Raw genomic sequence first — 22099 nt, forward strand, 5'->3', positions numbered from 1 at the left:
CCTTATTTATTGTAAAAGAACTGGAGTTCTCTAGGCATTGGCCTGTGAAACAACATTAGTCTTGAAAATGTGTAATAGGTGGTGTGAAAGGCAATCTGGAAAATGAATACAAATATGACATTGTACTTTTGGCACATTGCAAAGCTCAGTTCTAAATATACGGCAATAGCTTTTGTTTTTTTTTTGAGAGGGCAGACTGAATTTCAAATCTCTGTCAACAGATGTTTCAATAACAAAAGCACATTTTAAAATGTCAGCAACTCAGAAATAATTGTAAAGATCCGTTATCATTTATTAATGGAATTGAGACAATCCCACCTCCATTCCATCACCGTTCCACTTCCTCATTCTTCCTGGAGGTCAAGGCTATCGTTGGCTACTAGCCATGATGGCTATGCTCTGTCTCTAGGGCTGGAAGCAGTATGCTTTCTGAATCACATTTGCTGGAAACCGCAGGAGGGGAGAGTGCTCTTGTGCTCCATTCTTGCTCATGGGCTTCCCATGAATGACATCTGGTTGGCCACTGTGAGAACAAGATGCTAGACTAGATAGACCATTGGCCTGATCCATCAGGGCTCTTCTCAAATTATTACTATGTGGATGGAAGGGCCCCTTCTCAAATTGCTTTGGAGGGAGGGGCTGATCTCCCCCATGACCTCCATGCTGCTGTCCAAATTAATTCAAACAGGAGACAGTTTATGACAGGCCAAATGAGGACTTCTTGGATGGGCACGGCATATAGCAGGAAGTGTTGAATCCCGCTGTTTCAAAAAGTTCCCACGATTTCAGATGGCATTGAACAGAATGTGAGCCAACCTAATTTGCACTACATGAAACAGCCGTCTTTTGAAACTCTCCAAATTTTGCAAGGCAGTTTTCCTACCAATATATTATTATTATTATTATTATTATTATTATTATTATTATTATTATTATTATTATTATTATGAGATTTGTTAGTCGCCCATCTGGCTGGTTGGCCAGCCACTCTGGGCGACGTACACGTTAAAACAGTATATAAAACAGTTAAAAGTTTAAGAACACAGTAAAACTAGCCCGTTCCAAAAGCCTGCTTAAAAAACCAAGTCTTCAGGGTCCGGCGGAAACTCATTATAGACGGGGCATGGCGTAGATCATTTGGGAGAGAATTCCATAGGGTGGGGGCCACAATTGAGAAGGCCCTCTCTCGACTTCCGGGAAGGGTGACTTAGCCTGTGCCTGCTTTTGAGACGGGCTCCTGCCTCAAAAGAAGCTTATTCAGATATATCAGTCAGTTTTTTCTTTTTTTTTGACTGATTAAACTTCTCCCGGGTAGGGAGAAACGAAGAGATTAACCTCAAAGCCTATTTTTGTTGGGACGACCAGATCTCATTAATTTATGGGACGAGGTCCAGCCGACGAAGGTGGGACGGATTTTCAACAGCAAGCTCTATCTGATAAAGCGAACGTTCACCTTATCTTCTAAGAGAGAACGCACTAACAGGCAAGCACCCTTCTTTCTATATTTTTCTTTTACTTGACTTAAATTGTTGCTGTTTAAAAGAGATTTGCCAGATTGATCGATTTTTGACATCTCACTGGGGAGCCATAACTTCTCTCTGCTACGCACTAATTAATAGCTTATCTCTGTTTTTGTTGCAAAAGGCTGTCCTGGATTTGCATTCTAAAGATATACACAGAAGAGGGATTTCTATTCCAGATTTTTATTTTGAAGAATATTATATTGTCTGAGACTACTCTCTTTTTGGTCTATTTTATTTTATTTTATTTTGACGAATCTGTTTTCTGACGACTGCCATTAATTGTTTCGATCCTGGGAACTGCATTTTGTTTACTTAACTATGGAGAGATAAGGCTGTCTGCTCTGTTTATACTGTGATGTCACCAAGTTTGGAGTATTAACCCAGTTGTTGCTGAAATAAGAAGTGGTTTTCCTATATTTTTCTTTTAAAATGGCAATTAAGAAAGTGGCTGAGAATCTGGAAATAACTATGTTTCAGAAAATAATGGATGAGATTGAGATAACGAAACAAAACCTGCGACAGGGTTGTAAGGAGCTGAAAATTGAATTGAGTAAAATGACGCAGGAGATTAAAGATATAGGGGTCCCTGTGAGAGAGGTGACCCTGGAAGGGGTCCCTGTGAGAGAGGAGACCCCGGAGATTGGAACAAACGTGGAACAGGAAAAAGATTTGGAGTCTATGGACTTTAGAAATAAAATCTATTGTTTGGAGACACAGGAGATTAAAGACATAGGGGTCCTTGTGAGAGAGGAGACCCTGGAGACTGGAACAGGGGTCCCTGTGAGAGAGGAGACCCTGGAGACTGGAACAGGGGTCCCTGTGAGAGAGGAGACCCCGGAGATTGGAACAAACGTGGAACAGGAAAAAGATTTGGAGTCTATGGACTTTAGAAATAAAATCTATTGTTTGGAACTCAATGTTATCTCTGAAGAAATTAATGAAGATTCTAGAGATAAAGTTATCAATGGCATGGATAATCTTCTGGACTGGAATGATGTGATGGAGCCCAATATAGAGGAAATCTATGGAATTAACTGCAGCCATGTGACAATGGAAAAACTTTCAAGAGATGACCCAGTGTATTTTGAAAAAAAGAACAGAGATATGATTTTACAGCAGTATTTCAGCAACCTATTCAGAATGGATGGCAAGAAAATATTTGGGATAGAGGTAATTCCCATCAGACTCTTACTATATGACTATGGCTTTGACAGCAAGATTATTATGGAATACTGATAATGGAAGATTGGATACTGAAATTACTGGACTTAACAAGACTACTGAAGATGGAAGATGGAAAATGGAACTAATAGGGATAATAGAACAATGGCTACTGAAATTACTGAACCTAACAGATTCTGATGTGATGGATTAATTGAAATGTTTATTTTGACTATGGTTATGACAATAAGATTATCATAATTAGTAATGAGATGGGTTAATCGATATGCTTATCTGGAAAAAAAAAATTGATAGATATATTTCTTAAAGAATTGAAACCTCTCTTTGACTTTTTGTGGAAAGAATAAAGTAATGTTTATGAGATTTGATGATTAAGTAAGATAACTATTGGAGGAAAGTGATTTTATAATATGACTTAAGAGACAGGATTGTTATATATTATAGACTTATAACTGATCTGATCTTTGACAAATGGGAAGTCAATATTTTACTCTTTATTTTTTATTTTTATTTTTATTTTTATTTATTTTTTTTTTTTGTTTAACTATTTTTGATTTTGTTTTTTGTCTTTGAATGTTTTATGATTTTGTCTTGTATGTTTTATGAAAATTTGAATAAAAATTATTGAAAAAAAAAAAAAAGAGAAGGCCCTCTCTCGAGTCCTCACCAGTCTAGCTGTTTTGACTGGTGGGATCCAGAGAAGGTCTTCTGAGGCTGATCTTGTTGAGCGGCATCCCTGTCGATGCTGGAGGCGCTCCTTCAGATAAGCTGGGCTACAACCGTATAGGGTTTTAAAGGTTAAGACCAACACCTTGAATTGGGCTCGGTACACAACCGGTAACCAATGTAACTCCTTCAATACAGGAGTGATGTGATCTCTACGGCGGCCGCCTGTAATCAGACGCGCCGCTGCATTTTGTACCAGCTGTAACTTCCGAACCGTTTTCAAGGGTAACCCCACGTAGAGCGCATTACAGTAGTCTAAGCGAGTGGTGATCAGGGCACGTACCACCGGTGGGAGCAGATGATTGGGAAGGTAGGGGCGTAGCCTCCGTATCAGATGGAGTTGATACAGAGCTGCCCGGCTCACAGCCGAAACTTGAGCCTCCATGGACAGCTGGGAGTCAAGAACGACCCCCAGGCTATGAACCTGGTCTTTCAGGGGCAGTCGTACCCCGTTAAGCACCAGGTCTATATCTCCCAGCCTCCCCTTGTCTCCCACAAACAGCACCTCGGTTTTGTTAGGGTTCAGCTTCAGCTTATTCCTTCCCATCCAGCCACTCACCGACTACAAATAATGTGTAGAACAATGTGAATGTTGAGAGAGAGGGTGCATAAGCATGCGTATGCTAGTGAAAGTAAAATGACATACAGATATGCATTATGTAAGGGGAAGTTACTCACAAAATGTGTATATTCAGACAAAATGGCACACAAAAATGTGTGTATTAGGAGAAATGTGCACTAAAATAGTGAATTTTGGTGAGGATTTTTTTTTGAAAAAAGCAAACTGATGTGGAAACACAGGGAAGTGAAGACTGGGAAAATGGGGAAAACTGGAACTGACAAATTTGGCTATCACGAACCTAGACCTTACCTCATCCTCTCCTGACCCATTCCATCCTTCCCACCTGGTGGCATTCAACTTCATGGGACCTGGCTCTGTAGAAACCGTGCCATGTGGCCAAATGCGCAAATAGATGGGGACAATTCCTTTGCACAGTTGCCTACATCCCAGTCATGCAGAAATCATATACACAACAAACACACACAGCCTCCATGCAAGCAAGCCAGAGGAATTATCACCACGGAAGGGCACATTCTAGCCATGCAAACACACTTAAGGAGGACACAGACCAGGGCTACTCAGGGGTGGCCTGGCAGGATGCCAAGGGCCAGGTGGAGAAGCCTCAAGGGCCTTAGGGATCGCTAGTCCTGCAACAAATAACAATCACTACTTTGCATTTCCAATTGGATGCTTATTTAGAAAAGAAAAACATTACTGTACATATTACAGTACTGTACTGTACACTCAGTGTGCCTAGCCAGCTGCCTGCTGAACACAAGACTGCCAGAAGGGATTTCAAGGGCTGAGACACACAATTCATTACAGAATCTAGCTATATATTCTATGCTCACAGTAGACTTTAATATTTACTCTCTCGCTTTTTTGTAGTTCACTACTGTGCTGACCAGGATAAAAATCCAGTATCTTCTGATGCTAATGAGTGTTTTTTAGGGGTGCCCAGAAATTATGCTAGTCACAAGAAGACATTCTGAGTTTTCCTTGAGCTTCACGAGAAGTTTAGAAGTTTAGCATTACAGCGGTGGCCCATGTGGCTGGTTCCCTCCTCTGTAAGGTGCTCAAGGTATTGGCTGATTTAACCCTGCCAGTCCTTGCCCCTAGGACCCATTCTACCTTATGCTTGCTCTCCAAACGTGCTTCTTTCTGCTTAATATTCTGGACAAATGTCCCATATGTCAAATTACCAGGATGGTCACCTGTGCAGTTATGTTTTCATTATTACACACCCCTTTCCAGAAAGGATTTAGATAAATACCTTTATCAGCCAAACTATAGATAACAACCAGCCAGCAAATACAATTTCACCCTTGTGGAAATGCCAGTCAAATGTTAAGGCTAATGTAATTCCTCACGTTCTCTGCTTTCTGACTAACAAGTGGGAGAAGTTTGAGGCTTTCCCATAACATGTCAAAAGATTATCCTATGTCAGACTTAAGAGGGTGTTGCTTAATTCTGTTGCTCATTTTGGAACCCAGTTTGATATGTATAGGTTTTATTTACTTGCTGGGGTACAGCAGCAACAAAGGAAATGTTTTGCTAATCCTCTGTGTGTGTGTGTGTGTGATGGCATGTGTGGCTTTTCCAGGATCATACCCCCCATGTGTCTATTCAACTGCTTTGATTTGCAGAATTGGCAGTGTTACAGATGTTACATAATACTTGTTCTGCTCTCGTAAGAAATTGTTCTTTTTGTATGGCAGCACTCTTTGGAACTCCCTGCCTATTGACATCGCATAGGCCCGTTCACTGAATTATTTTCAGGGCCTGCTTAAAACATTTCTGTTTAGGCAAGCCTATCCACATACATAACTGTCGATGCGTTTTAATCTCCTTTTCGTTTACTGTTGTTTTGATTGCCTTTTAATGTTTTTAATTGCTTGTTTTTAACTGGTCTTTCATTGTCAGTTTTAATGTTTCTTGTAAACTGTTTAGGGGTTTTCTTACCATCAAGCAGTCTACACATTTCGTCAAATGAACAAATGCTTCTGTTGGCAGTTGTCTGAATTGGAATGGGGGCAGTTCAAAGACATTTCATCTAGGGATTTCTCAGAAGTGTTCCACCCAGGCCAGAGCCATGTGGATTAGGGTAGGGATGGGGGTGGGGGAAGAGAAATTTGCTCTGGTTCTCATTGTAATGAGAACCTACATAATTCACACTCCCCAAGACTATGCACAAACCAAAACACAGCTATCTTGGGAAATTCACAGTTCTCCAAATTTTGTGATGCATTCTCCAACTAAAAAGAAAAAATCTACAAAAATGCATATGCAGGGTGTAGTTTTCTGGGGTTGCTTTTTGGGGATCAGGGTCCCAGCCAGGTCCCTTTGTATGAACCAATCAGCATGTGTGTGTTAGCCCTTGTCCTTTCATGCTGATTGGGACCAATCACAGTGAAAAGAGGTGAGTCAGCTGCTGAGATGACGCTTCTCAGTAGCTATCACACATCCTCCCCTTTCATGCTGATTGGCTCCTAGGGATGTCTGTTGTAGTGGAATGTGGACTTGGAGACAACACAGAGAGCAAAGATGCTGAGGGAAAGTGGAAAGGGGGTGTAGCTGTGACGGGGGCTTGGCTGCGACAATCATGAAGGGACCCTGCGCTTCTGAATCTGCTGCTACATTACTGTGCATGTACAAAGGAAACGTGTGCCTAAGGATGCATATATTAATGAAAATAGCACACACAAATCCATCATATTAGGAGGGGACATTGCTTGCAAAAATGTGTACATTAGGTCAAATTGCATACAAAAATGTGTACATTAGGAAAAATGTATGCTAAACCATGAATTTTCATGAAGTTTTTTTTTAAAAAAAATGTTAACTGATGTGGAAATGTGGCAAATTGAACTTAATATTAGAAAAATTAGATACTGAGAGAAACTGAAATTGACAAATTAATCCATCTGTAATTGGGGGTAGACTTACATAGGGCATATGAGAACATAAGAGTAATGCTTCTGGATAAAGAACAAATGGCCATCTAATCCAACATCCTCCTTCCAACAGTCTCACTGCAGAAATGGAATTCATCATGGCAAGTCCAACACTTGCTTTCTCTATAGTGGAGGATGGGATATATCACAGCAGTCCCCAGCGGAGTGGGAGCCACTGTGGCTTGTCCCCTATGATTTAACCACCTGTTGCAGTGCCTGCTCACCAAAAGGAGCCTTGGTGGATGCAAGACGATAACACCTCAGGAAGGTGAACAGTCAGTGTGATATAATGATCAAGGTGTTGGATTATGACTTGGGAGACCAGGGTTTGAATCCCCACTCAGCCATGAAGCTCAATGAGTAACCCTTGGGCCAGTCACTGTCTCTCAGCCTCACCTACCTCTCAGAGTTGCCGTGAGGATATAATGGGGAGGGAAGAACCATGTAAACACCTTGAGCTCTTTGGAGGAAAGGTGGGAGAAGTATTCTCCCAGTATTGTTCCCGAGGATCAGGTATTTGGTGGTACATTGCCCTGAACACAGAGATCCCATACAGCCATTATCATTGCCCACTCCCTCACCCTTTACCTCTTAAAAGGGCAGAGTAGTCAAGAAAACAGGCTGTAGTGGTAGTGAAGAGAAGAGGCGGCTGCTTCTGTCAACTGACTCACAGGGCCTCTCCCTCTGGGTGGCAGTGATGACCAGGCCCAAGGAAGAGAGTGTTCAGGTGAAGAAGTAGGCCCATTGAGGATATATTGCCCAGACCTCCCTCTCAAAAAAAAAATATGGCACTGGCTGCATGACACCCATTATATGAAGCAAATCTCCATCTTAACAGTCTGGCTAAATCATCATAGAAGGCTATGTATACATTATGGAATTTTACCTACCTTGAATTCCGTAGAGCAGCCTGCCAATAACACTTTTCATTGGACACCAGGGCTGTTTCCCAGCAAACTTTAACATGGGGCTCTGGCATCTGGATTTGAGAGAAAGGGAGAACCGCTGGCCAAGGCGAGATAAAAATGCATGTATAACAAATGAAGTGTGCTTGCTGGAGCGCTCAGAGAGAACCTGCAGACATTTGATAACAACAAGGAAGTGCCCTTTTCTCCCAGACACTGGAACGAAGCCGTAAACATGGCCGACAGCTGCGACAGAGATGAAGCAAGACAGAAACTTGCTTTGCCCTTGTGGTTCATGCACAGCTGCTTTTGAAAGGTGGAAGACAGTCACAAACCTGAAGAAAATGCCTGAACAGAAATCGTTTGTATCAAATTCAGCAGCAGTAGACAGTCTTTTTGGCAAGCATGACACAAGCCAAGCCCAGAGATGAGACAGTGGAGCTCTAGTTGCATGCTACAATATGGATGCAACACCTCTGTACATTGGAGTGGTTGGTTTTCCCTAGGGAAGCTATGGTGATCCACCAAGTTTTAGTTCCAGTGCAGATATTGTAGTTCCACTAGTACTGACAAAGCTTGTGGACCCTCATGTCTGAATTTGTCCAGTTTCAGTTTTCTCATCAAGCTAATTCATGTTTGTAGCAAACATGAACTTGTGTTTGGCAGCTGGAAATCCTCAGACTTTGAGGAGCACATATAAAGTTAACAGGTAACAAAATAGATGACTTATTTACATGTGAAAAGGACAATAATGAATGATGTATTCTACTGGTTCTTAAAATTCACAGTAGGAAGGATACTGGTACTGCAGTCATAACGCCACTTACCTGGGAGTAAGTCTCCTGAATAAGCATAACACTTATTCTGAGTAGACATGGGCCACATCTGTACCATACATTTAAAGCACTATTATACCACTTTAACAATCATGACGTCCTCCTAAGAATCCTGGGAACTGTAGTTTGTACAGGGTGCTGAGTGTTGTTAGGAGATGCCCTATTCCCATCACAGAGCTACAATTCCCATAGTGATTTAACAAGCAATCCCTCTTCCTGGGGAATCCTGGGACATGTAGCTCTATGAGGAGAATAGGGATCGCCTAAGAACTCCAAGCACCCTTAACAAACTACTATTCCCAGGACTCTTTGGAGGATGCCATGACTGGCTAACATGGCATAATAACGTTTAAATGTATAGTGTGGATGTGGCCAAGGTTTGTACTGCAGCCATAGATGGCTTTGTGATGGGCCATTAGCCACTTCTTTAACTTTGTCTTTAAGATTCAACAAGACTCTTTGATGTTTTTGCTGCAACAAAGGCTACTCCTCTGGAAATTAAATTTGAAAGGGAACATACAAAGAAGGGAACTGATTTGTAAATATCAATTGATAGCTGAGGTATTCATGTGTTTTGTGTGCTGTATACATAAAACGTAAGAACATAAGAAGAGCCTGCTGGATCAGGCCAGTGGCCCATCTAGTCCAGCATCCTGTTCTCACAGTGGCCAACCAGGTGCCTGGGGGAAGCCCGCAAGCAGGACCCGAGTGCAAGAACACCCTCCCCTCCTGAGGCTTCCGGCAACTAGTTTTCAGAAGCATGCTGCCTCTGACTAGGGTGGCAGAGCACAGCCATCATGGCTAGTAGCCATTGATAGCCCTGTCCTCCTTGAATTTGTCTAATCTTCTTTTAAAGCCGTCCAAGCTGGTGGCCATTACTGCATCTTGTGGGAGCAAATTCCATAGTTTAACTATGCGCTGAGTAAAGAAGTACTTCCTTTTGTCTGTCCTGAATCTTCCAACATTCAGCTTCTTTGAATGTCCACGAGTTCTAGTATTATGAGAGAGGGAGAAGAACTTTTCTCTATCCACTTTCTCAATGCCATGCATAATTTTATACACTTCTATCATGTCTCCTCTGACCCGCCTTTTCTCTAAACTAAAAAGCCCCAAATGCTGCAACCTTTCCTCGTAAGGGAGTCGCTCCATCCCCTTGATCATTCTGGTTGCCCTCTTCTGAACCTTTTCCAACTCTATAATATCCTTTTTGAGATGAGGCGACCAGAACTGTACACAGTATTCCAAATGCGGCCGCACCATAGATTTATACAATGGCATTATGATATCGGCTGTTTTATTTTCAATACCTTTCCTAATTATCGCTAGCATGGAATTTGCCTTTTTCACAGCTGCCGCACACTGGGTCGACATTTTCATCGTGCTGTCCACTACAACCCCGAGGTCTCTCTCCTGGTCGGTCACCGCCAGTTCAGACCCCATGAGCGTGTATGTGAAATTAAGATTTTTTGCTCCAATATGCATAATTTTACACTTGTTTATATTGAATTGCATTTGCCATTTTTCTGCCCATTCACTCAGTTTGGAGAGGTCTTTTTGGAGCTCTTCGCAATCCCTTTTTGTTTTAACAACCCTGAACAATTTAGTGTCATCAGCAAACTTGGCCACTTCACTGCTCACTCCTAATTCTAGGTCATTAATGAACAAGTTGAAAAGTACAGGTCCCAATACCGATCCTTGAGGGACTCCACTTTCTACAGCCCTCCATTGGGAGAACTGTCCGTTTATTCCTACTCTCTGCTTTCTGCTTCTTAACCAATTTCTTATCCACAAGAGGACCTCTCCTCTTATTCCATGACTGCTAAGCTTCCCCAGAAGCCTTTGGTGAGGTACCTTCTCAAACGCTTTTTGAAAGTCTAAGTACACTATGTCCACTGGATCACCTCTATCTATATGCTTGTTGACACTCTCAAAGAATTCTAATAGGTTACTGAGACAGGACTTTCCCTTGCAGAAGCCATGCTGGCTCTGCTTCAGCAAGGCTTGTTCTTCTATGTGCTTAGTTAATCTAGCTTTAATAATACTTTCTACCAGTTTTCCAGGGACAGAAGTTAAGCTAACTGGCCTGTAATTTCCGGGATCCCCTCTGGATCCCTTTTTGAAGATTGGCGTTACATTTGCCACTTTCCAGTCCTCAGGCACAGAGGAGGACCCAAGGGACAAGTTACATATTTTAGTTAGCAGATCAGCAATTTCACCTTTGAGTTCTTTGAGAACTCTCGGGTGGATGCCATCCGGGCCCGGTGATTTGTCAGTTTTTATATTGTCCATTAAGCTTAGAACTTCCTCTCTCTGTACCACTATTTGTCTCAGTTCCTCAGAATCCCTTCCTGCAAATGTTAGTTCAGGTTCAGGGATCTGCCCTATATCTTCCACTGTGAAGACAGATGCAAAGAATTCATTTAGCTTCTCTGCAATCTCCTTATCGTTCTTTAGTACACCTTTGACTCCCTTATCATCCAAGGGTCCAATTGTCTCCCTAGATGGTCTCCTGCTTTGAATGTATTTATAGAATTTTTTGTTGTTGGTTTTTATGTTCTTAGCAATGTGCTCCTCAAATTCTTTTTTAGCATCCCTTATTACCCCTTATGTATATTTCCATATCAGCAGATGATGAGACAGAAGACAGACTTGTGCAAAATAGATTAATTCCGAGTGTGTCGATTATGACTTATGGTGACCCTATGAATCAGCGACCTCCAATAGCATCTGTTGTAAACACCCTGTTCCAATCTTGTAAGTTCAGGTCTGTGGCTTCCTTTATGGAATCAATCCATCTCTTGTTTGGTCTTCCCCTTTTTCTACTCGCTTCTGATTTCCCCAGCATTATTGTCTTTTCTAGGAAATCATGTCTTCTCATGATGTGTCCAAAGTATGATAACCTCAGTTTCATCATTTTAGCTTCTAGTGATAGTTCTGGTTTAATTTGTTCTAAGACACAATTATTTGTCTTTTTCGCGGTCCATGGTATCTGCAAAGCTCTCCTCCAACACCACATTTCCAATAATTTGATTTTTCTCTTGTCCGTTTTTTCCACTGTCCAACTTTCACATCCATACATAGAGATTGGGAATACCATGGTCTGAATGATCTGACTTTGGTGTTCAGTGATACATCTTTGCATTTGAGGACGTTTTCTAGTTCTCTCATAGCTGCCCTCTCCAGTCCTAGCCTTCTTCTGATTTCTTGACTATTGTCTCCATTTGGGTTAATGACTATGCCAAGGTATTGATAATCCTTGACAAATTCAATGTCCTCATCAACTTTGAAGTTGTATAAATCTTCTGTTGTCATTACATTAGTCTTCTTGACATTCAGCTGTAGACTTGCTTTTGTGCTTTCCTCTTTAACTTTAATCAGCATTCGTTTCAGATCATCACTGGTTTCTGCTAGTAGTATGGTATCATCTGCATATCTTAAATTATTGATATTTCTCCCTCTAATTTTCACACCTGCTTCATCTTGGTCCAAACCTGCTTTCTGTATGGTGTGTTCTGCAACATTAATTGAAGCAAAATGGAAACTGGATTAATTGCAGTGAAGTGAAACAAATAATAAGTGCACATGCATGTTGGAATGGATTGAGGCATGTTCATACAGCCCTAGATATAGGAAATGCTAATTAAGTAGGTTTGCATTAAAACATAAACGACATTGAGTTTCTTCACCATCACCTATGCACAGTTGTCTTCCCTTCCCCCAAGCTAAATAGCCCCAAACATGTTAGCCTTTCCTTAGAGGGAAGGTTCTCCCAATATTGACAAAGAGATGGAATATGGTACTAGGAATGTATAATCTTTCTCACACAAATCACTTTGCACCAACGCTTCCCACTGTTACTGGAAGGCAGCTGATGGTCATTTCTGAAAACTGTGATATGAAATCCACTGCTGATGTGGATGGCTAATAATTTGAAATGGCTTTTTAAATCATGACAAATTATTATCGTTGCTGTTGTTATTATTTATATAGCATCCTTCATCCCAAAGGGAGCCGTGGGCAGCAAACCACAAGGGATACACACTAAAAAAATCTTAAAAACAAAACGTCTTTTTTAAAAAAAGGCGTCTTTAAAAAAAAATACCTTAAAAATAAAAAAATCAATCATTTATTTTGGTCAATGACCAGCACTATAAAATGTTAAAACAGCAAACAATAAAATATGTCAATATTATATTATACACCTTATAAATACAGATGCAGATGGGGGTAAAGGTCTCCACTAGATGGTGCCAGTCTAATTCCAAAGGGTAGGTGGCACAACACTGAAGGTCCATTTCCTATGTTGTATGGAATGAACCTCTTGATAGGATGATATCTGTAGGAAACCCTCACCTGCAGAGCACAGAGATTGATTAGTATATAAGGGGTGAGATAATATTTCAGGTATCCTGGTCCCAAGCTGCATAAGGCTTTATACACAGAACCAGCACCTTGAATTTAGCTCAGTAGCTAATTGGCAGCCTGTGCAATTCTTTCAGCAGTGGGGTAACATCTTGGTGATATCCTGCACCAGCGAACAGTCATACTGCTGAATTTTACACCAGCTGTAGCTTCTGGACCAACCTCAAGAGCAGCCCCATATAGAATGCATTACAGTAATCCAGCCTGGAAGTTACCATCACATGGATGATAGTGGTCGGGCTGCCCCAGTCCAAATTTTTGAATGGTGGGTCCATCAGCAGCTATTAAGAACATAAGAGGACCCCTGCTCATCAAGGCCAAAGAAGGAAGGCAAGGACGATAGCTCAGTGGTAGAGCATCTGCTTTGCATGCAGAAGGTCCCAGGTTCAATCCCTAATGACATCTCCCTGTTGGGCTGGGGAGAAACTCCTGCCTGAAATCCTGAAGAACTTCCTCCAGCCAGTGTAGACAATAGTGCACTATTTATTTATTTATTTATTACATTTATACCACACCTTTCTTTTCGTGATAGAAACCCAAGGCGGCTTACATATGGTCCCCAGGCAGTCTCCCATCCAGACACTGACCACACCTGACCCTACTTAGCTTCAGGAAGGTGCTGGCCTCATGTGCCTTCAGACCATAGCCTGGGACCTAAATGGAACAGTGATTTGACTTGGAATAAGGGTTAGGGTTGCCAGGCTCAGAGCCTGAGAATGATTCTGTATCTTTAAGAGAAGAGACAATTCAGCCAAGTGCAGGATTTCTTGCAACACTGTAATGGGAAAAACCACAAGGTGGAATTCTCCCTTCCCCCTGCACAGCTTTGAAAGATACAGAAGACCTCTTGGTTGCCAGGCCCAGCGTCCATGAGGTCTTTTGTATCTTTAAAGGTTGTGTCGGGGGAAAGGAGAATTCCACCTTGTGGTTTTTCCCATTACAGTGTTGCCAGAACACCTGCACTTGGCTGACTTTCTCTTCTCCTAAAGATACAGGATCAGTCTCAGGCCCTGAGCCCGGCAACCCTAAATAAGGCAGTTCCCTATGTTCCTAAAGGCCCTTGTGGTCCACCATCCATCCTCACAGTGGTCAATCAAGGCACGTGTGAAACATTTCCACATAAGAAAATAAAATTATCCTGTTATCCCCCCCCTCTTTTTTACTGGCAAACATTGAATTCAAAGTCAAGAGATAAAGCTGTGCCAAGAGGTACGTTTGTTTTTAATTATTGTTTGAACACGGGAGACTGGCTCCTGGTTTGGCACTGCAGAACAAAGCAGGCTGCCTTCACACTGGCAATTTTTGTCCTTTGGGTGATTTGCTTTGCCTGAAGCCGTTTAATAAAGAGGCTCTGCTTTATCTCGCCTGTTTTCCCCTCCACAATGTACATTGTTATTGCCAAGCTCCTGATAAACAGAAGCTTTGTCTCAGGAGGCAGAAGAGTGTGCATGAGATGTGGGCAGGGAGAATGCAGAGGGGGGGGGACTCTATTTGAAAGCAGAAGGTGATTAATCATCAGCTGATACTTGCCCTATCCCCCCCCCCCATTTCCAAATTCTTTTTTAAGTTTTGTTATAGAATGCTCTTGACTAATCCCCCTGAAGGCTTGTAATTTGTAACCGAGTTGAAGAGAACAATATTACTTTTCAGCAAAACAATGTAGTATTAAAAATAATAATATCCACAAATACATACAGGTCCTGTGGAATGCAACAGATAAAAATTCAATTGGTTGAAATTAATTATACTCGGAAGACAAGGATTCCGCCCCCCCCCCCCTTTCCCATCTCTCTGTCTCTCTCCTGGAAGAAAATCTGCTAGATTTCTGCAGAGCAGAGGAATGTAGAAAACCAGCAATTGTGATATGGAAGCCATTGCTGGAAGATATGGACTCAAGTAACTTGTCAATTGATTTCAGTGGGTCCACTCTGAGTATGACTTAGTTGGATGTAATTTAAATAGAAATAGAGTATGTCTCACCAAGACCTGTGAGCAGCGGTCCTGTGTACACGGTCAGTCTAGGTTCTAGGGGCTGGTGGTCAAATGCAAGAACCCTGCTCTTTCTTCTTAGGGCTTCCTCTCTTTAAACTGTACTTGGGCCAGACAGCCTTTCACAAAGAGGACTCCTTTAAACAGAGGATTATAAGGTAGGGCACATGGTCACCTTGCAAGGAGTGCCAAACAATCATCAAAATGGGGAAGTGTTTGTGGCACAAACACATTTGTGGAAAAATTATGAGAAGATTCTGCTCAGTACTATTCCTATTAGACTGTACTAAAGTAGCAGCAGGGAAACTCAGGCCTGCACATTTGGCCACCATCACAGGGATTAGTTGTTTTTAGCCCAATGCTCCAACCTATCAAGATCCCTTTGAATTTTGTTTCTGTCTTCTAAGGTATTAGCTATCGCGTCCAATTTTGTATCAATTGCAAATTTGATAAGTATTCCCTGCACTTCCTCATCCAAGTCATTAATAAAAATGTTTAATTAATTGATTGATTGATATCCCACCCTTCCTCCCACCAGGAGCGCAGGGCGGCAAACAAAAGCACTAAAACACTTTAAAACATCATAAAAACAGACTTTAAAATACATTAAAACAAAACATAATTGAAAACATTTTTTAAAGCTTTCAATACTATTTTTTTAAAAAAAGGTTAAAAACATATTGGGTTTTTTTAAAAAAAGTACTGTTGAAGAGCGCTGGGCCCAGGACCGAGCCCTGTGGTACCCCACTCGTTACCTCCACCTACTTTGAAAAGGAACTATTGATAAGCACTCTTTGAGTACGATTCTGGAGCCAACTGTGAATCCACCTGATATATTCCATCCAGCCCACATTTAGCTAGCTTGCTAATCAGAATATCATGGGGAATTTTGTCAAAAGCTTTGCTGAAGTCAAGATATATTATGTCCACAGCATTCCCACAGTCTACCAGGGAGGTGACACAATAAAAAAATTAGATAAGATTAGTCTGGCAGGATTTGCTCTTGATAAATCCATGTTGGCTACTAGTAATCACTGCAGTGTTTTCAAGGTGCTTACAGGCTGAACACTTTATAATGGAGCCGCCACTGCCTTCAGTTTGAACAGACGTCAGGAATTGTGACATTGAGATGCAAAACACTGCAGGAAAAAGGATGGATGTCTTTTTAAGACAAGGTCTTCAACTCTGAGTTTCTTTCCTGGACATTTTTGTTTCTTAATAATCTTATTTGTTATTTAGTTTAATTTTTGTAAATTGTATTGCTTTCACTGATGTATTTTATACTTGTGTTCATTTTTCTTTGTAAGCCTCCTTGAGGGCCTTTGGCCAAAAGGAGGGGTATAAATCATCATCATCATCATCATCATCATTATCTGCTCCAGAATTCTTCCAGGGATTGATGCTAGGCTGACTGGCTGTAGTTCCCAGGTTCATCCTTTTTGCCCTATTTGAAGATAGGGACAACATTAGACTTCCTCCAGTCATCCAGCACTTCATCCATCCTCCATGATTTCACAGAGATAATAGACAGTGGTTCAAAAAGTTCTTCAGCCAGTTCCTTCAATATTCTAAGATGCAGTTCATCGGGCCCTGGAGATTTGAACTTGTTCAAAGTGATTAGGTATTCCTTGACCATTTGTCTGTCAATCTTAAGCTGCAATCCTGCCCCTTCAGCTTATATTTCAAGTTTGCCAAGCAGATCATAGACCCTCCTTTGGGAGAAGACTGAATCAAAATTGGAACTGAGCACATCTGCCTTTTCTTTGTTATCTGTTATCATTGTGCCATCCTCATTATGTAGCTCTACCATCATTTCTTTTGTCTGTCTTTTACTATGGATGTACTTGAAGAAAGCTTTTTTGTTGCTTTTAACATCTCTCACTAACCGCAGCTCATTCTCAGCTTTAGCCTTCCTGACACCATCCCTGCAATTCCGTACTACCTTTCTATACTCTTCCTTTGTGATCTGGCCTTCCTTCCACTTCATGTATGTGTCCTTTTTTGTTTTCAGGTCATCCCTAAGCTTTCTCTGAAGCCACATTGGCTTCTGCTGCTGCCTTCCTCCTTTTTTCCTTGATGGAATTGTTTGCCATTGTGTCTTTAGAACTCCCATCCATCTTTGACTCCTTTTCTCATTAAGGTTGCTTGCTACGGAACCTTACTTACCATTATTATGAGTTTATTAAAATTGGCTTCCTTGAAGACCAGGGTATGTATATGGCTATCCTCAGCTTTTGCTTCCTTTAAAATCAAGAACTCAAGTATAACATAGTCCCTTTCCCCCCTGAGTTCCCATAACTGTCACTTCATCCACTAAGTCATGTCTGTTGGTTAGAATCAAGTCAAGGATAGTTGATCCTCTGGTTGTTTCCTCTACTTTCTGCAGGAGAAAGTAATCTCCAACACACACGTCAGGAATTTCTTGGAGGGGCAGTGTTTAGCAGAATTTGTCTCCCAATAGATATTGGGGTAATTGAATTCCCCCATTACTACTACATCATGCCTCATTGAAAGATTGGCAGTTTTGCTTTGCAAAAGTTTCATCCTCATCTCCTTGATTGGGAGGTCGGTAGTAGACTCCAACTACCATGTTCCTTTTATTCCTTGCCCCATTAATTTTAATCCAGATACTCTTGGTGGAGCTACCAAGTTCATCTTCTTGTATTTCTGTGAAGGGATATATATATTTTAACATAGAGTGCTACTCCTCTTCCCATTCTATTCATTCTGTTGTTTTTAAACAAGTTACATCCTTCAATCGTCGTATTCCAGTCATGGGAGTCATCTCACCAAGTTTCAGTTATATCTATCAAATCAAATTTACTCTCCTGTTTTAACAGGAGAGTTTTAAATTTTACTTTTACTCTCCTGTTTCCGCCGCCGTGATCACATTACACCGGTGTTATTTGATCTACACTGGTTGCCGGTTGTTTTCCGGGCCCGATTCAAGGTGTTGGTATTAACCTTTAAAACCCTGTACGGTTTCGGTCCAGTTTACCTGAAAGAGCGCCTCCACCGCCACCAATTATGCCGCCCGACCAGATCAGCCACGCAAGGCCTTCTCTCAATCCCACCAACCAAAACAGCTAGGTTGATGGGCACTAGGGAGAGGGCTTTTTCTGTGGTGGCCCCCACTCTCTGGAACTCCCTCCCGTTTGATCTTCGACATGCCCCTTCCCTGGATGTATTCCGCAAGGCCCTGAAGACGTGGCTATTTCAACAGGCCTTTGAGATCCTTGGGATGGGTTAATCTCCATGAATTGTCATCTATTATATACTGTAAATGTAAATGTTTTATGAAGGTATTGATGACTGTCTAATATTTTATTGTAACTAATATGACTGCTTTGATATTATTGTATTTTATTCCATTTTAATGTACGTCGCCTAGAGTGGCTATTTGCCAGATAGGCGACACACAAAAATTAAATTAAATATTATTATTTATTTTAAGAGTTCAAGTTCATCCTGTTTGTTTCCCATACTCTTGACATTAGTGTACAGACATCAAAGACCATGTGATTTATGACATGGATTCCTTCCTACATTTTTATGAAGAGTATTACTGGGCCCCATTAGAGCTGTTCCGTCAGTTCCTCTTACTGTGCACAAGACTTTGTTTGTTGTTACCGCCAAGTTTACATCTCCCTCTCAGGATTCAGTTTAAAGCTCTCCTGATGCATTTCTCTATGCTGTGGCCAAACACATTCTTCCCAGTCCTTGTGATGTGCAACCCATCACTGGCCAGCAGTCCATCTTCCAGGAAGCATAGCCCATGGTCCCAGAATCCAAATCTCTCATGCCGGCACCACCTTCGTAGCCGGTCATTTACCCAGAGTATTTCTCTTTCCCTTTCTACTCCTCTTCTAAATACTGGAAGGATGGATGAAAACCTATCTGGGCCCCAAAGTCCTTGAGTTTCCTTCCCAGAGCTGCAAAGTCTGGTGTGATTTTTCATAGCTCTGCTTGGCAGTATCATTCATTCCCAATTGGATGAGAAAAAAGGGATATCTGTCAATAGGCTTTATGAGTAATGGCAATCCTTCTGTCACAACTCTAATCCGTCCTCCAGGAAGGCAGCATACCTGGCGAGTCCATGGATCTTCTCTGCATACTTGGGTTTCAATCCCACACAGTAAGAAGTCTCCAACCACTACTACTCTTATTCTTGTGGTAGGGCATGGTTTCATTGCCCCTGCTTGACTGAGCTTCAGCCTCTCACTCTCTGTCACTTGTGGTTTCCTGTAATTCTTCCCCTGCAGACTGTCCTTCAGTCTCATCCTCAAATGCCTGGAAACAGTTCCGTAGTTCCACTGGTGATGGATGTCTTCTCACTCTTCTGCTCCTGTCACCCTTTTCCATTGTGTTTCCTCCACTTCGTTGTTGCTGTCCACAACAGCTCCTCTTCTACTTCAACATGCTGTTGTTCTTCCACTTCCTGTACTTCTCTTTCCTGTTGTTCCAGCATTCTATCTAAGAACTCTTTGTCTTCTCTTATACTCTTCAGTGTGGCCAGCCACCATTCTAGGCCCCTCACTTTTTCTTCCAACAGCGCCACCAGCTTGCACTTCTTGCACATGTATCCTATGTTGTTCTCAGGCAAGAAAACAAACATTGCACACATTCAGGTAAAACAAAAATCATGTTCACCTGCCTGAAAGACATGAGGAAATAAAAGTGTGTCACATAAACATGTGGTTTTTCCTTTTTTGAAGAGGCAATGCACTCATTTACTTTGATATAACAGGTGCTGATTATTTTGCCCAGATGTATTTACCTGTTGAAAACTAGTGAAGACAATGTTCCTAAATAGATTTTGCTCCAAACCTCCTCAGCATCCAATTGTACATTTTGTCTTATAAAAAAATTTTCCCCAAAGTTGACAACAGAATCTAATATACAGTCATGTAACTACAAACTGCTTTTGTAAACCCTTAACTTCCAACCAGTCAGTTGACTCTTATAAAAAAGTCTGCGTCGGTGTTGGAATTGCTCTTTAATATGTTCTTAAACCTTTTTTAAAATGTTTTTAAATTTAGATTATGTTTTGAAAGCTTTTTTAAGAAACATTTTTAAAGATATTTTGTTTTAAAGTTTGTTTTTATGATGTTTTAAAGTTTTTAGTGCTTTTGTTTGCTGCCCTCGACTCCTGCCGGGAGGAAGGGCGGGATATAAATCAAATAATAAATAAATAGATAGATAGATAGATAGATAGATAGATAGATAGATAGATAGATAGATAGATTAGATAGATAGATAGATAGATAGATAGATAGATAGATAGAAAGAAAGAAAGAAAGAAAGAAAGAAAGAAAGAAAGAAAGAAAGAAAGAAAGAAAGAAAGAGTTTTATTCTTCTACTCATGCCCTCTCAATACCTGAGGCTCCTCTCCCAAGGTCAATAGCATTACACCAGCAATTGTTACTTTATTTTTTTAATATTATTAAATTGTTTGCTTGGAAAAAATGGAAATGGACTGTCTTCAAGTCGATCCTGACTTATGGCGACCCTATAAATAGGGTTTTCATGGTAAGCGGGATTCAGAGGGGATTTACCATGGCCTCCTGTTACGAGGCAGGGCCATGGAGCCTGCTAAAACTACAATTCCCACCCCACACCCCTTCTTACGTGACTTGGCATGCAATCCAGAGGCAGTGTGCAAAGGGTAACAAGGACAGCTGTTGAGACATAAAAGTAACTAACTGCATACATGTTCTGCATAAATGTTATCTCTTCCTTCGACAGACTTCCCTCACCCACAGTGAATCCCATTGTTCGTTAGGAGCCTTAGTTTTCAGGGTCAGAGATACACACACACATACACAACATCGCCAGAGTTTCATACCCTCCTCGGCAGGAGGGGGAGAGAGGAAAAAGTCTTTTAAAACCGAGGCTTGAAGGTAGAAAAAGAGAAGAGGAAGAAAGAGGAAGGGGGGCTGAGGAACATCAGAGCTCCCATACACATGTACGACACTCTCAAGGAACGCATCAAGGACTGCAGGGACAGAACCGGGGAGACTCTGTGTCTCGGTGCAAAACCTTGAGACCAAGAGATTCCTTCCTGGTTTTGGATCAGAGCTCTTCCACATAGCTTCAGCTGTATTCAACCGCCCACTCCGGGCATAGGATAGGTAATCTCTCCTACCTTTCACCTCTTATAGTAATAGGGTCCTTTGATTTCTTAACTTTAAAGTTATGAATGGTTAGGATATTAATGATTAATGCTGCCACGCACCCAAGTAATTCTGTAATGCTTTCCTACTCTTTCTCTCAATAAAAGAAAGCTTTGCTTTATTTTGGTTTGGACCTGCATTTCTTGGGTTAAATATATACACCATTTAACAGAGCTTGGAAAAGTTACTTTTTTGAACTACAACTCCCATCAGCCCAATCCAGTGGCCATGCTGGCTGGGGCTGATGGGAGTTGTAGTTCAAAAAAGTAACTTTTCCAAGCTCTGCCATTTAAGCACATTTCAGGGCAAAGCGCTTGTTTTATCCCTAGCAAAAGATCCCCTCCCCTCAAGGAGGTGTGTTTCATGGGACATGAGGGTGGCAAGTTCACACACTCAGGTTCCCAAGAGCACGTGTTGTAACACTCCCTCTGAGGCTAGTCCTCCCCAGCTGGCAAGGGCCTGCTCAGCTTGCCACAGCTGCACAAACCAGCCCCTTCCTTGTCCGCAACTGCCAGCTGGGGGGCAACTGGGCTCCTTGGGACTATGCAGCTTGCCCACAGCTGCACAGGTGGCAGGGCATGTAACTCCTGAGCCATTCACTGTGGGGTGATCTTTAGCTGGCCCTTGCCACCCAGGAAACACGAGTGGGGATTTGAACTCACAGACTCTGGACTCCCAGCCAGGCTTTCCTCCCCACTGGGCTACACCAGCTTAATTGTGTGTTTATGTTACCTTTATATTTTAACTGTCATGTTGCAAACATCTTAGAGGGTCCATCATCCCTGCCTATTGGTTGTCTTGACTTCGGCTGATGGAGTTACATAAAA

The sequence above is a fragment of the Rhineura floridana genome, chromosome 9 (genome assembly GCF_030035675.1).
Source record: "Rhineura floridana isolate rRhiFlo1 chromosome 9, rRhiFlo1.hap2, whole genome shotgun sequence".
NCBI lineage: Eukaryota > Metazoa > Chordata > Lepidosauria > Squamata > Rhineuridae > Rhineura > Rhineura floridana.